The sequence below is a fragment of the Condylostylus longicornis genome, unplaced genomic scaffold (genome assembly GCF_029603195.1).
Source record: "Condylostylus longicornis isolate FDR11 unplaced genomic scaffold, ASM2960319v2 ptg000048l, whole genome shotgun sequence".
In the NCBI taxonomy this organism is placed as follows: domain Eukaryota; kingdom Metazoa; phylum Arthropoda; class Insecta; order Diptera; family Dolichopodidae; genus Condylostylus; species Condylostylus longicornis.
The window spans coordinates 6686458-6699285 of NW_026578017.1; the positions used below are offsets into that span (position 1 = coordinate 6686458).

Below are 12828 nucleotides of genomic sequence, written 5' to 3' on the forward strand. Positions count from 1 at the left end.
CTTATCTCTCCAAATTATTACAACACATCGTAAAAAAACTATTTATACTTAAGTATTTCTTGTAAATATTCTTGACTGTAAACACAATTTTATTTAAATGTATTTAAATGTATGTATGCATATGTACATAATTATATTGAATATAAATAGAACTAAAAATACTTATTTTGTTGACATAACTTCAATAAAGAATTTAGTTAACAATACTCGTAAACTGAAAATTTCACTGCATTTATCAACAAAAAGATGTTGACCTAATAGGTTCAATACGCGTGAATAAAATTATAAACAGAATTATAATTATATTAATTGCATTTTATTACATACATTTGTAAATAAAGTATATGTATGTAATAAAATCTAAAAAATAATTTACATTACATCAGTACAAATAAGTAAGTAAAATCAAAGTACATTTCCTTAGCGTTTAAAACGTGTATTAATTTAAAAAGAACTTTTATTTTTTCTTTTATTTAAAATTAGTTTAAAAGAACGCATGTAAAAATGTTGACGTGATTAGCTACATATGTATGTACAAGTTCTAATGATATTATAATTTTTCCTTTTATATTAAATTAAACATAAGAACCACCACCCAGTGATTTAATAACACTTTCAAACTTATTTTATAGTATTAAATTGAACAATGACTGACTGAAACCTATTTATTATTTTTAGTATTTTTTTATTTTAAGTATTATTAAAAGGTGAATGAATGTGTGTTACTTTTTGTTAATGTTGTTAATAATATCATTCAAATTGTACGTGTTTCCTAACATCACATTCTTACTGACCGACCGCATTGCATACGTACAATAAAGGAGGTATTGTAGGGGTACCAAGTTACGTTTTTGATCATTTTTAATTAAATAGTGAGAGTAGACTTTTCGAAGACGCTAGCTGTCATATTTCATTAATACCACCTTCACATCCAATTCATTTTCGATATGAACTGCTTATTTCAACTTGAACATTGAATATATTTTCGAATTGAATTTAAAAACCGTAGTGCTACATTAGAGAACATAAGGATAATCAACGAATTGTATATTGTGACGTTGAATTTTGAAACAATTAGCTAACAAATTTATCGGAATTATAAGGTCTTGAAAATTGAAAACTAATTATTTAGTATTTTTCACAATATCTAAGGAAATGACCAATGGAGTTTCATGAAATTTGATATGCATAGGTATTTGAGTTTTTAAAAAAATTTGATTCCAGACAGTAAAATTCCAAGAAGAACCAAATTATTATTAGTTTCCATAATCTTGTGAAAATTTTTCGTCAAGTTAATAAGAATGAAATAATAGGGTTATTTGTTGTTCACATCAGATACCTTTCAACTTGTGAAAATACTGCTATGTACTCTATTACTAAAATTACTTTCATTCATATGCGAATATATTTCAAAGATTGCATATATTTCGGATGCGTAATGTATGCAGTCTTTGAAATAGAACAAAAAAAAATGCAAAGAGGCGTTAACATACACAAATTTAACAATTTTACAAAATTTTTTTACCTACTCTTGTAAAATGTTGACGAAGCTGCTCCTATTTATATTTCTTGACCTCTGGTCTTTTCAGAATTACCAATTTTTTATATGTAAATATTTTCAACTGTATTGTTCCAATTAATTTTAAATTTCGGTTTAAATTCTGCCTTCTTCGCAACAAATCCCTTCTCTCAAATTGATTTCATGTTATCCAATTACATTTTTGTTCTAAAAAAAAGTATTTCTAAAATAATTCCAAATTTTTTGGGAATTTGTTTCATTTCACAATTGGAAAGTTCGTCAAAATAGTTCGAATTTCCTTTATAATTTTCACTGCTTCCATATTTCTTGCATAAGTTGATTGTTTGTTAAGTTAATTTCTTCCAAATTCCTTACAATATTTAATTAATTTTGTTATTAATTTTGTAATATTAATTTAATTCTGATTCTTTCTATATTTTTCTATTCATAATGTTACTCTGATTGAAAGAAAAAATTTTTGATCTACAATATTTTGATTTTGAATTGACAGTAAATTTTTCTCATAAATATTTATAAATTAAAATTTTTTTGAATACTAAAATTTGGCAGTACATTTTCGAAACATATCCATATTATATTTGGAATGAGTGTAGTAAAGAAAGTTGTTCCGAATGGGTTGTTGAATTAGGTTAAGGTTTTAAAACGTTTTCCATATTTACATTTTTAAAATTCTAGTATGACCGCAAGGCTTGTGAGTACCTACTGTTCAGCTTTCAGCTCGGACCTAAAACTTGATTCTTCCAAACTTTGGCATTTTTTGTTTGTATAAGAAAATAATACGCTTGAGTCCTTTACTTGAGTACTTTAAAATTACTTTCATTCATATGCGAATATATTTCAAGGATGACATACATTTAAAATGAGCAATGTACGCAGTCTTTGAAATAGAACAAAGCAAATTGAAAGAAGCGTTAACATAATACTCGAATTTTAGGGTTAATTGCGTGACATAAGAAAATGATTGTACTTTTTTAATAGCATTTTTATTACCGTTAGCTTTCTGCATTCATTGAAATTTGGAAAAACTTACAGTTTCGGAAATATGAGGTGCCAAAAATCTTATAGAGACGATAACTTAAGAGAAGGTGGAGGTGGAAAAAAGCTTTCTTTTAACGAAATGAACAATTTATTAGTGTCTAAAATGTGCTTAAATTCTAGGCTTCTACAACTTACGGATCTTAGATAACGGTTAGTTTTAACAACCGTTTTCCTTTTTTGAAGTTCAAATGTTATATGCCGCGGTAGCAGAAGCCAGTCACTATTTTTTTTTTTCATTTACAAAATTAGAAAAATTTTTATGGTTTCGCTGCAATATTAAGTGGAAAAATGGCATTTCTAGGGGTTTGAGGGGCAATAACTTTTAGAAAGGAAAGATAAGTAAAAATTTTCTTCTACGGAAGTAAGTTTTTGGAAATAAGTTTTTCATACATATGAAATTTCAGCTTTCTATCATCAAGGGTGTTGAAGTTTTGTAAACAGACACACGGACAGACGGACGTACGGACAGAGTTGAACTAATAAGCACTTTTTATCAAAATTTTTTTGGAAGTGTGCTTAAAAACATTTTAAAAAGCACAAGATAATTTCGAATAAAATTAATCTAATTTTTTTGTTTAATTAAGTTTATTTAAATTTCTTAATATAATTAAATTTTCAAGACTTAATTAAAAATTTTTAATTATAGTTCGTGAATTTGATGACATAAAGAATTGTGTAAGAAGATACATTAAATACTCATAAAAACATGTACAGGAAAAATGATATTTATAGTTTAAAGACATATAACTCATATAGATTGGGTTCTCGGCAAAATTAGAAACAAAGTGCTTGCTAACATAGATTTAAACATGATTTTTTTTGATTTGAAGTCATTTTGTATTATTTGTACTTACATTTATTTGTAATTACATTTAAGACTTCAACATAAAAACGTTTAACTTTAAGTCCGCCAAAGGCGAGGAACATGTAGTTTCTCAAGAACTACCTTTAAAAACTTTGTATTTGTACACAAATGTGTACTGCTACATAATTGTACTAAATACTTGCAAAATGAATCAGGAACACTTTTGGTAAATCATACACTTGCGTCTGATATATAGACACAAGTATATGCTTTTGATAAGTGTCGAATTCGGAATCGATTTAACCATGTCTGTCCGTTTGCCCGTCCGTCTGTCGGCCCTTCCCAACGATAACTCAAAAACTAATTGAGCTAAGTCAAACAAATTCTCACAAATAATTTAAGTTTTATAGTTAATGTCAGAACCCTATTTAAATTTGATATGATCGAGTCACTGCTTCGGGTTGCTGTCATACAACTTCAAAATTTATTTGGCTGATCTCAGAAATTATGGAAATTATTTATAGGTTTTGAAATATCGCACAAGCGAATATGTTTTTAGGGCTGTTGTGGTTGATTGGATCCTTGTGGGAGCAGCCAACTTGTAAAGTTATTTGGCTATATCTTAAAAATTGTTCAAGCAACCATACTGAAATTTTGCAAAAAGAAATATGGTAAAATGGCCGCTATACTCGTTTAAATTTGTTGAGATGCCCTGTGCGCTTGTGATAGCCGCCATAAAACAAACGATACAAAGCTACATAACAGAAATTTTGACAGTTATCAAAATTTTCAAAGCTGAAAAGAAATGAATGTCATACGTTCTAAACGTTTATATACATGTTTTACTTATTTGTATTTTTTACTTGAGGATTGCCATTAGTAGAAATCTTATGGAATTATTTATGTCTATTTAATTATACAACAAAAATTTTTATAATTTAAAAAAATGAATTTAAATATAGACAATGAAAATAATAATAAAGTTATGTTTTGAATTCATTGCATATAAAAAAACTAAGGAATAATTTCAATTAATTTATTACTTATAGATAATTTTCTAAAGTAATACTTATAAGTACATTACAAAAAATTACGAAATATTTTGATTGACCGCTAGTAAGTACGAAAAGGTTAAAAACCAATAACTTAAGCTATGATGTGCAAATAGGTCGCAATATGTAAACATAATCTACGGTTACTAGAAAAATACTTTTAATTTTTTCAATACCAATAGTTAAATAAGTGACTAGAATATGTTTTAATAATAATCAGAAATATGTGATTAGAATTAGTTTTAATTCATAATTATTCTAAATTAATATGAAGGTATAGCTATAAGTGACATATGTGTGTATATAGTACTTAACATAAGTATAATCAAAGTTTAAGAAGCGAATTCTCAAGCTATAATACGATAATCAAATCAAAAGTATCGGTATCTATTATTTATAAATTTCAAAAAAATACTGCGTTTGTCTAACTCTAAGTGTTAACTTAGTCTAACTCTTTCTGCCGTCTCGAAAATTTCTAGAGTCGGTGGCAGATGTAATTATACAATGACAAAAAGTTATTACTTTTTGTCTACGTATGAGGTAAACAAGCCTCCTTCAGTCTTAGTATATCTCATAAAATAGTATGAGATAGCAACATTTTGTGAAGAACGCATAGAGATACAGAGACTTGTCGTCCTACTAGCTGCTGCGAATTAAAAGCGGCTGGTTTACGATTCATATAATTATTTCAAAATGACCATGAATCGGCTTAGTACAATTTTTTCTACCTTATCACACTGGGCTGAAACGAAAGCGATTTTTGAATTTTAAGGTATTAAGTATCGAGAAATTTTAAGGCTTAATTATGTTGAGCATAGTAACAAGTTTTTTGGCATAAAAACTTGCTCTGAAATCTACCCTTGCAGAAATTTATCCAACTTCTTTTTACGTAGCTTGTGTCAAAACTTTATTTTGATTATTTGTCAAAAGAATTGTCATATTTAAATACAATTAATGTTGTTTTATAGGGCTCACTCAAAGCGGTCGTATAATAGAAATGAGAAGATAAAGTTTTTCTTTATTCTTAACCAAGCATATTTTATTATTAGTGCTTCAAATACGCGCGCTAAAAAGCAACTTAATTTAATTTTTTTTTTTGTTTGTTTGTTATTTTTTTTCTCATATTCTAAACAACCCATTGTAGTATATGTATGTATACACGTATTAAGTTTAAATGCGAACATAATAAGTATATAATTTTGCGAAAACATTTGTATTAGTTGTTTTGAATATGCTAAATTGTTATATAATAATATGCATGTGTTTGAAAATTAAAAAAAATAATTTTTGAAACATGAACCCTCGATTGAAAATAAATAAATTTTCATTTATTTTCAAACCGATTGAAAATTATTTTGTTTTTCGAAAATGCATATCTTGTCCGAATTTGGTAGAAAAATAAATCTCATGTGACATGGTTATTTATGTCTTAAACAAATATGCTCATTAATATTGAACACATTTTGCATAAGAAAATAAGTTTGTATGTTTCAGAAAGGAAATATATTAGAACAAAATTGTAAAATATTTAACAAGAAAATATTAGTGCTGCTCACGTTTTTCAATCCCATCTTGGGATTGGGAGTATGTACTTGGTTTTTTCAATATTATGATAGTGCTCAACAATTCAATATTATAAATTGTGAGGAAGAAATCTTCGCCAACAGGTCTTTTCAGAGAAGCCAATAGCAATAAAATAATCGAAAAAAGAATGGTGACTAAATACATTGAGTTATCGAATAATTAGAATAGTGTGGTAATTCGCACTAAACGGTGTTAAAATGCACACGGGGACGAGCGTTGTTACTTATGTTGTGGTGCAAAGGAATTGACAGCATTTTCAATAGACTAATAGTCTTAGAGCTGTAATCTTGTAAATACAGAATTACAAAATTACGAAAAAATTTATTAGTCGCTCAGAATCTGTTACAATTTTTAGAGCAGAATGCGATTGACGGCACCTAGTTTAGAATTGGACGTTTACTATAAATTGAAGTGAGGTAGCAGAGTTCAGTTTGAAATATTTGAGTAGATAAATTAAATCAAAAATGAAAAATTTCAGCCTCAATAAGCCTTCATGCATTAAGAAGTTCCTTAAAGTTATTTAAATAGAATTAAATAGGAATAGAATTAAATAGAATTAAATATACTTATATATAATAGAACTCTTTCATATTTAAATTATTATATAGAACAAAATTTTATTTAAAAAGTGAAGAATAATATAACAAAATCCTTTATATATTGTTAACGCGTATTACAATAGAATTCACAAGATTTTTTTTTGTCTTTACTGATTGCCGCTGAAAACAGGCTCATAATTATGTATATTTTGAATTTGCTCACCGTTGACACTCAAAGAGACTCAATGTAAAAAAGCAACTTTCAACTCAGAATTCTTAATTTAATACTATGTTCCTTTATTTAATTTTTATGTGTTTTTCAGCTTATTTGACGATTGGAAACGACAAACTCTATACCTTCCAAATTCGGACATTTAACAATCAAGTTTTATAAATGTGTCTATCGTTATAAGTAGAATCAAAAAATAAAATACTCAGTTATAAAAATTGTATAATTAAATTTAACTTACCTTTTAGAATAGATTTCACACTTCATATATATATTTCCTTTTACTGATGAAATAAATTATGTTGTGTATTAATTATAAAACTTTAAAACTTCTTTTCGTTTTTTCCAAAATGTAAGTATAATGACTAAGTATGATAATTAGTAAACAAAAAAAAAAAAAAATTAAATAAAACAAAAAATGAACGGATTTATTTTTTATTGTTATACAATTATAGTTATTGTTATACAATCTGTTATAATTACGTTTCCGTTCAATGATTAATAATTCTTAATCTCTCTGTATCTTTTGCTAACTTTTATTATTTTTTTTAAATAGCACACTTTTTTTTTAATTTTATTTCCTTAGTATAAAAACAAAAGTTAAGATTAAAAATTTTTATTTTCGACTTGAGTCATAACCATGAAATCACGGTTTAATGAATGCCAAAAAAAAAGTAGTTATGAATTTTTTTTGTTTTTGTTTTCTTTTTTGCTCCTCAGATAAATATCACAAACCAAGTAAACTTATTATAAAACCTACATGTATAAAAAAAAAGGAAAATGAAAGCAAATTATTTTTGAACCCATAAAATTTAAGACTTACTATAAATTATAAAAAAAAAACAATTTATTTTATTAAATTAATTAAAATTTTATAAATTTTTTATTTTAAAATTTTTTTTTTTAATTTTTTGAGAAAGTTATCTTTATTTTCTTTTTTTAATTCACTGAACACAAGTATGTACGTAAATATGTAAGTAAATCACTTCACAAGTTATCTTTGTCGTTTATCTGTATTTCAAGTATAACAGTTAATTTAAATCACATAATTTAAGATTTTTGCAGAATAGCACTGTCTGAAAATTTTAAACTCTTTAGACCTTAATATATTAAATCAACTGTGGAACGTATTCTATTTCCTTAGATAATTTTCATTTATGCATAAACTAGTGATAATTTTAATTTTTACAGCATTGAAAAATCTTTAAAAGTTTTTTTAATTTTAAATTATAATATTTACAATATTCTAATTGTAACACTTATTTTAAATTGTATATGGTATGGTAAATTAAGTAAGTATGATTTCAAAAAATGTTTAATAATTCAAATTTTTAATTTTCACATAAGTATATACATAGGTACATATATATATTTTATGAAAATACAACAATTATACAAACACGTATAATTGATGGGCTTTTAAATTTTTTGCCTGAATATTACTAAACGTAATATTTTGTCACTTAATTAAGGTATTGTAACTTGAAAATTGTGATCGAATTTTAGAATATACAACAAAATTTAGAAAATATTTTGAAATTCACTTTTGATTTTTATAACTAAAATTATCGTAAGTGAAATAAATTTATTTTTAAACAACTTTTTTGATAGAAACAAATCTTATTCCTAAAGTTTCAACTGAGATTATTTCGTCCGGCTCATCACGATGTGAAACAATTGAATACGTCTAAATAGCCTCAATAAAATTTACAAATGCTCATTTTTATAAACAAATATAATATATGTAAGTATGTACTTATTCGTATAAAGCTAGTGCGGGTTTTAAAAAGTTAAAATAAATTATAATTAATATTTTAATTATAAAATATCTGAAACTACTAATAAAAGTATACATTCAAGTCGAAAAATATAAATAACTGGAACATTTTTGTGGTCTTAAGGGCAAGATCATTGTAAAATTACACATACGGCATACTTGAATTCTAATATCGTCGGTTAAAAAGCAGAAAGCATTAAGTCAGGAAACTGTGTTTTGAGTAAATTCAATTTGAAAAAATCGTAAAATTGTAAAATTGTTAGTGTAATTCGATTGGTCTCTTTAATTTCTGGATTTATAAACTTTATTCTGGATTTGCATGATTTTTTGCCACAACAAAGATTATATTATTCTGATTTAATTCATCTATGAAATCCGAATTCTCAAAAAATGCACTTAGTGCTTTCTGCTTTTTAACCGACGATATGCAGTATGTGTAATTTAAAAACAATGTATTCCAACCATGTTGTAAATTTGTTAACAAAATATTAGGAAAAATTCATTTTAGATTCACCTACATACATAATTATATTTTTCATACCACTAAAACGATATTTTTTTTTAATTTTAATAAACTCATTCTTAATTTTTTTTTTTAAATTTCAAAAATTTTTCTTTTCTTAAGCAAAATTAAATGCTTTAATTGGCATTTTTTTTTTGATTAAAATTAAAACTTGATTTATTTTTCTTTCCTTTCTCCAATTGCTAAAACATTGCGATTAATAAAAACCGGATGGCAATCTTTAAAATTAAAAGCGCGAAAATTAAAACGTTTGCTTTTATAATTTTCAATTAAAAACAACAACGACAACATCATGTAACAATATGCAAACGCGTACCATAAATTAAAACACAACAAAAAACTATATGTGCATTGTAAAAGGTTAGTTTTTACCATATACCAGTCGGTCATAAACTTTCAGCACAGGTGAGTGAAAAAGGTGAAGAAAAAAAAAAACAGAATTAAAACTCACAGACGAAAAACAAAAAAATTTTTTATTTTCAGCTTTCTAAAATTATTTAATTAGATTGGTGCCGCAACATGCTTGAAAGAATGAAAGAATCGAACTGAACTTGCCAAAAAATAAAAAAAAAGGAAAAAAGTATTAATGTCCAAAATTTGAAATTCAGGTGAGTCTGATACATTTTTTTTTATTTATTTTTTCTTTATATACTTTTCTATTATATAAGTATTTGCGCTTTTAGCCGATCATGATCTTTTTTTTTCCTTTTCTTTTTTTCGAATTTTAAAGAGGTGTTTATTTTTTTTTTAACAACAAGTAAATAAAATTTGCAGTGGCGTGCCATATAGATTTTAAAATTTTGTGTCTAATATATCAACAAAAAAATTATGAATTCAGCATAGGTATAAGATAATTATATCATGTGTGTTAGACTAAGAACATAGTCGGAACAAGGAATCGCAAATTTACCAAATATGAATGGTTGGATTAAAATTACCAAATATTACAGTGGATAATTACAAATAATTTACCAAATATTACAATGGATTAAAATTAAATCAACTTGTAATCGAACAAAATTTGATTCATTTTACAGTTGTTTTTAAATGTCATAACTAACGTAGTTTATTAAGTTTATGATCTTCAAAATATTTTTAAAAGATAAGCTATTTCTGAGAGAATCTAGTTAAATTTAAAGGATCATTGCTGCGACACTGTTACAGAAAGAGTCGTGCGACACACCGCAATAGAGTTATTGATGCAATTTATTTTGTATAAGTATGATAGAGACTGACACTTTATAATGGCTCTGTACAATGACAATACATTATTAATCTCAATCTCAATAATCATGATGCAGTTCTTGGCCTTATTGAGCTAACCTATTTTTATTTTTACTTTTCAATTATTTTTAATTACAGAAAAAAATCATTAATGTTTAGATTTTTGGTGCAATAGGGTTCTGGTTTCACATTTTTTCTATTGATTATTCTATTTGTACTCTCCTCTACTCATTTTTTGAATTTAATTTTTTCTGATTTATGATTTTTTTATGATTCCAATTTAATTTCATAGCATGTTGCATCGACAAATATTCAATATTACAACGTTCTCGGTGACTTATGTCACAACAGTATAAACTATCATATTTAAAGAAAAATGTAGACTTAAATTCTGCAAACACAAAGTTAAGTTAGTCTTTCAAACACATACCTATATTTTTACCAAATGAAAGTTTTGACGAGATTTACTTGATTTTAGTACAAACTAATAAGTTTGACTTTGATTATTGTTTCTTCTTATTGCCACAGACTTTTTCAAATTTTTAGAAATAATAAAATAAGTTTATTTGAGAAACATATTTATAATTTTGAAATAGGAAAATTTGAATTTAGTTGTGACACACTTAAGGGTTCGACGATTGTTAAATTAAGTATCATTAATAAATTTTGCTTAATTTTGAAATTAAAAGTTACTTATGCGTTTTTAAAACGTTCTTAGTGTTAAAAAGTTCTTTTATTGAATTGCAAAATTTTAATTTTTTTGTATTAAACTCAAATTTTTTTTTCATTCTTATCATAGCGAGCCCCGTCTAACTATGAAAATAATTCACCATACCACAATTTAGCACTAATATTGAATTTTAATAAATTTTTTTTTATGAAATTGCAGTTTTTCATTTCAATTTGTCAAGCACATTTTAACAAGCAGCAAACATTTTATTCATAATTTTAACAGCAAATTCATTAATTGATTTTTAAATTGAACAATGTATTTTTTTGTTCTTGCACATACATATGTACATACAAACACAAATATATCTTTGAGTTAATTTTCGGAAATCACTTCAGACTGATTCTTAAAATATTTTTTTTTTTAATTAAAAAAATCGAATCAAAATTTGTGATTAATTATTTTTTGTACAATTTTTTTAGCATTTCAAATTTCTTTTTCAAGCATTTTTCTTTGAATTCGTTTTTCACTTCTATAATCACCATAAAAACCGTTGTTTGCTAATACAAACATACATACATACTTATTTACATTATTATGTAAGTTTATACCATTATTATTCTCTTTTTATTTTCTTTTGTTTTTCTACTAGATCATACGATTATTTTAACATAATTATCACCTTTATTTCACTTTGCTATGAATTTTTTTGACACAATATCAATACACATTCATACATACATAGAAATGTGTACATAAATATGTGCAATTTTTTTTGCTAACTGCTTGATTTTAATGAAAATATTGAAAGTTTTACTGCACAAGAACCATTTATTTAAATTAAAATTTTTATTTCAATAATCTTTAATCATTTGTGACGAAAATTACCTTGCCAAGGAAGTCAAATTAATTACGTTTCAAACACAGGAGTTACAAAAATTTAAAATCATTTCAAAATTTTAACAATTTTTATTAAATCTTCTTTACAAAAAAAAAAAAAAATAAAAATTGTATTTTATTTTTTTTCTTCTTTTCTATTTGTTTTGCTTTTCTTTCTTTTTTTTTGCGCTACAACCGAGCGATTTGCCGCGTACACCGTTAACTAACCGAAAGCTTTCGGTAAAATGATGATCAATAAAATGAGCGAATAAAAGCCGAACTAAAAAAAAAATAAAAAAAATCACGTAATAACTTTTTTTTTATTATGTTTGTACGTCTGAGCAATTGCTAGCTGATAAGCTTTCCTGATATTTTTTTTTTGTGTACTGCAACATTAAATTTTGCGCAAGCGATTATAACACTCCAAAATAATTGAAAAATTCATATAATATGAGTGTATGAATATAAATGTGCGCTTGTATAAACAGTTAAATTATCTATAATAAAATTTTGTCATCAAAGAGACAATTGAAAACGAACCTTTACACTTAACTACAGAGTACAGGTACACCACATAAGCTTTACATGCTCAATTGTTATAAATGCAATAATTTTTTAAGTTGATATTTTATTATTTAATTTATCACCTATGGATCTTAAGCTATTGTATAGCTGGCAGTATATAATATTATTATTGTTGCATTTTTTATTGAAAGATGCAAGTTTTTTATAAAAAAAAATATTTAAGAAAATAAAAATGAAAATTAAAGAATGTTTAAACTATAATTTAATTTTATATTACTTTTTTTGATAATTTGGACGTTATCCATGCAGCAATGGTTCGTTTTTAGTGTTTTTCTAAAAAAAAATTAAAGAAAGCTTCTAATTGGATTTACTTTTTCCGGCCGTCCGTCTGTCAGTCCGTGGATATATTTACAAAACTTTTACACCCTTGCGGGTAGGAAGCT

The 12828-nt window shown here is 25.4% G+C and overlaps 1 protein-coding gene across 3 annotated transcripts in view; it reads right to left on the minus strand.

The window, feature by feature from the left end:
• Positions 1-12088, minus strand: part of LOC129610988 (protein windpipe) — a 53185-nt gene extending 41097 nt beyond the window's left edge. Inside the window, exons 1-2 of one of the 3 annotated variants that reach the window (XM_055523858.1) lie at positions 11870-12088; positions 7029-7543 (exon numbers count right to left, since the gene is read on the minus strand). The gene's annotated coding sequence lies outside the window, so the exon portion shown is untranslated. Of the gene's footprint in view, positions 1-7028; positions 7544-11331 lie in introns of all 3 variants that reach the window. The other 2 variants (XM_055523860.1, XM_055523859.1) reach the window with 2 other exon arrangements.
• Positions 12089-12828: the final 740 nt, after the last annotated feature.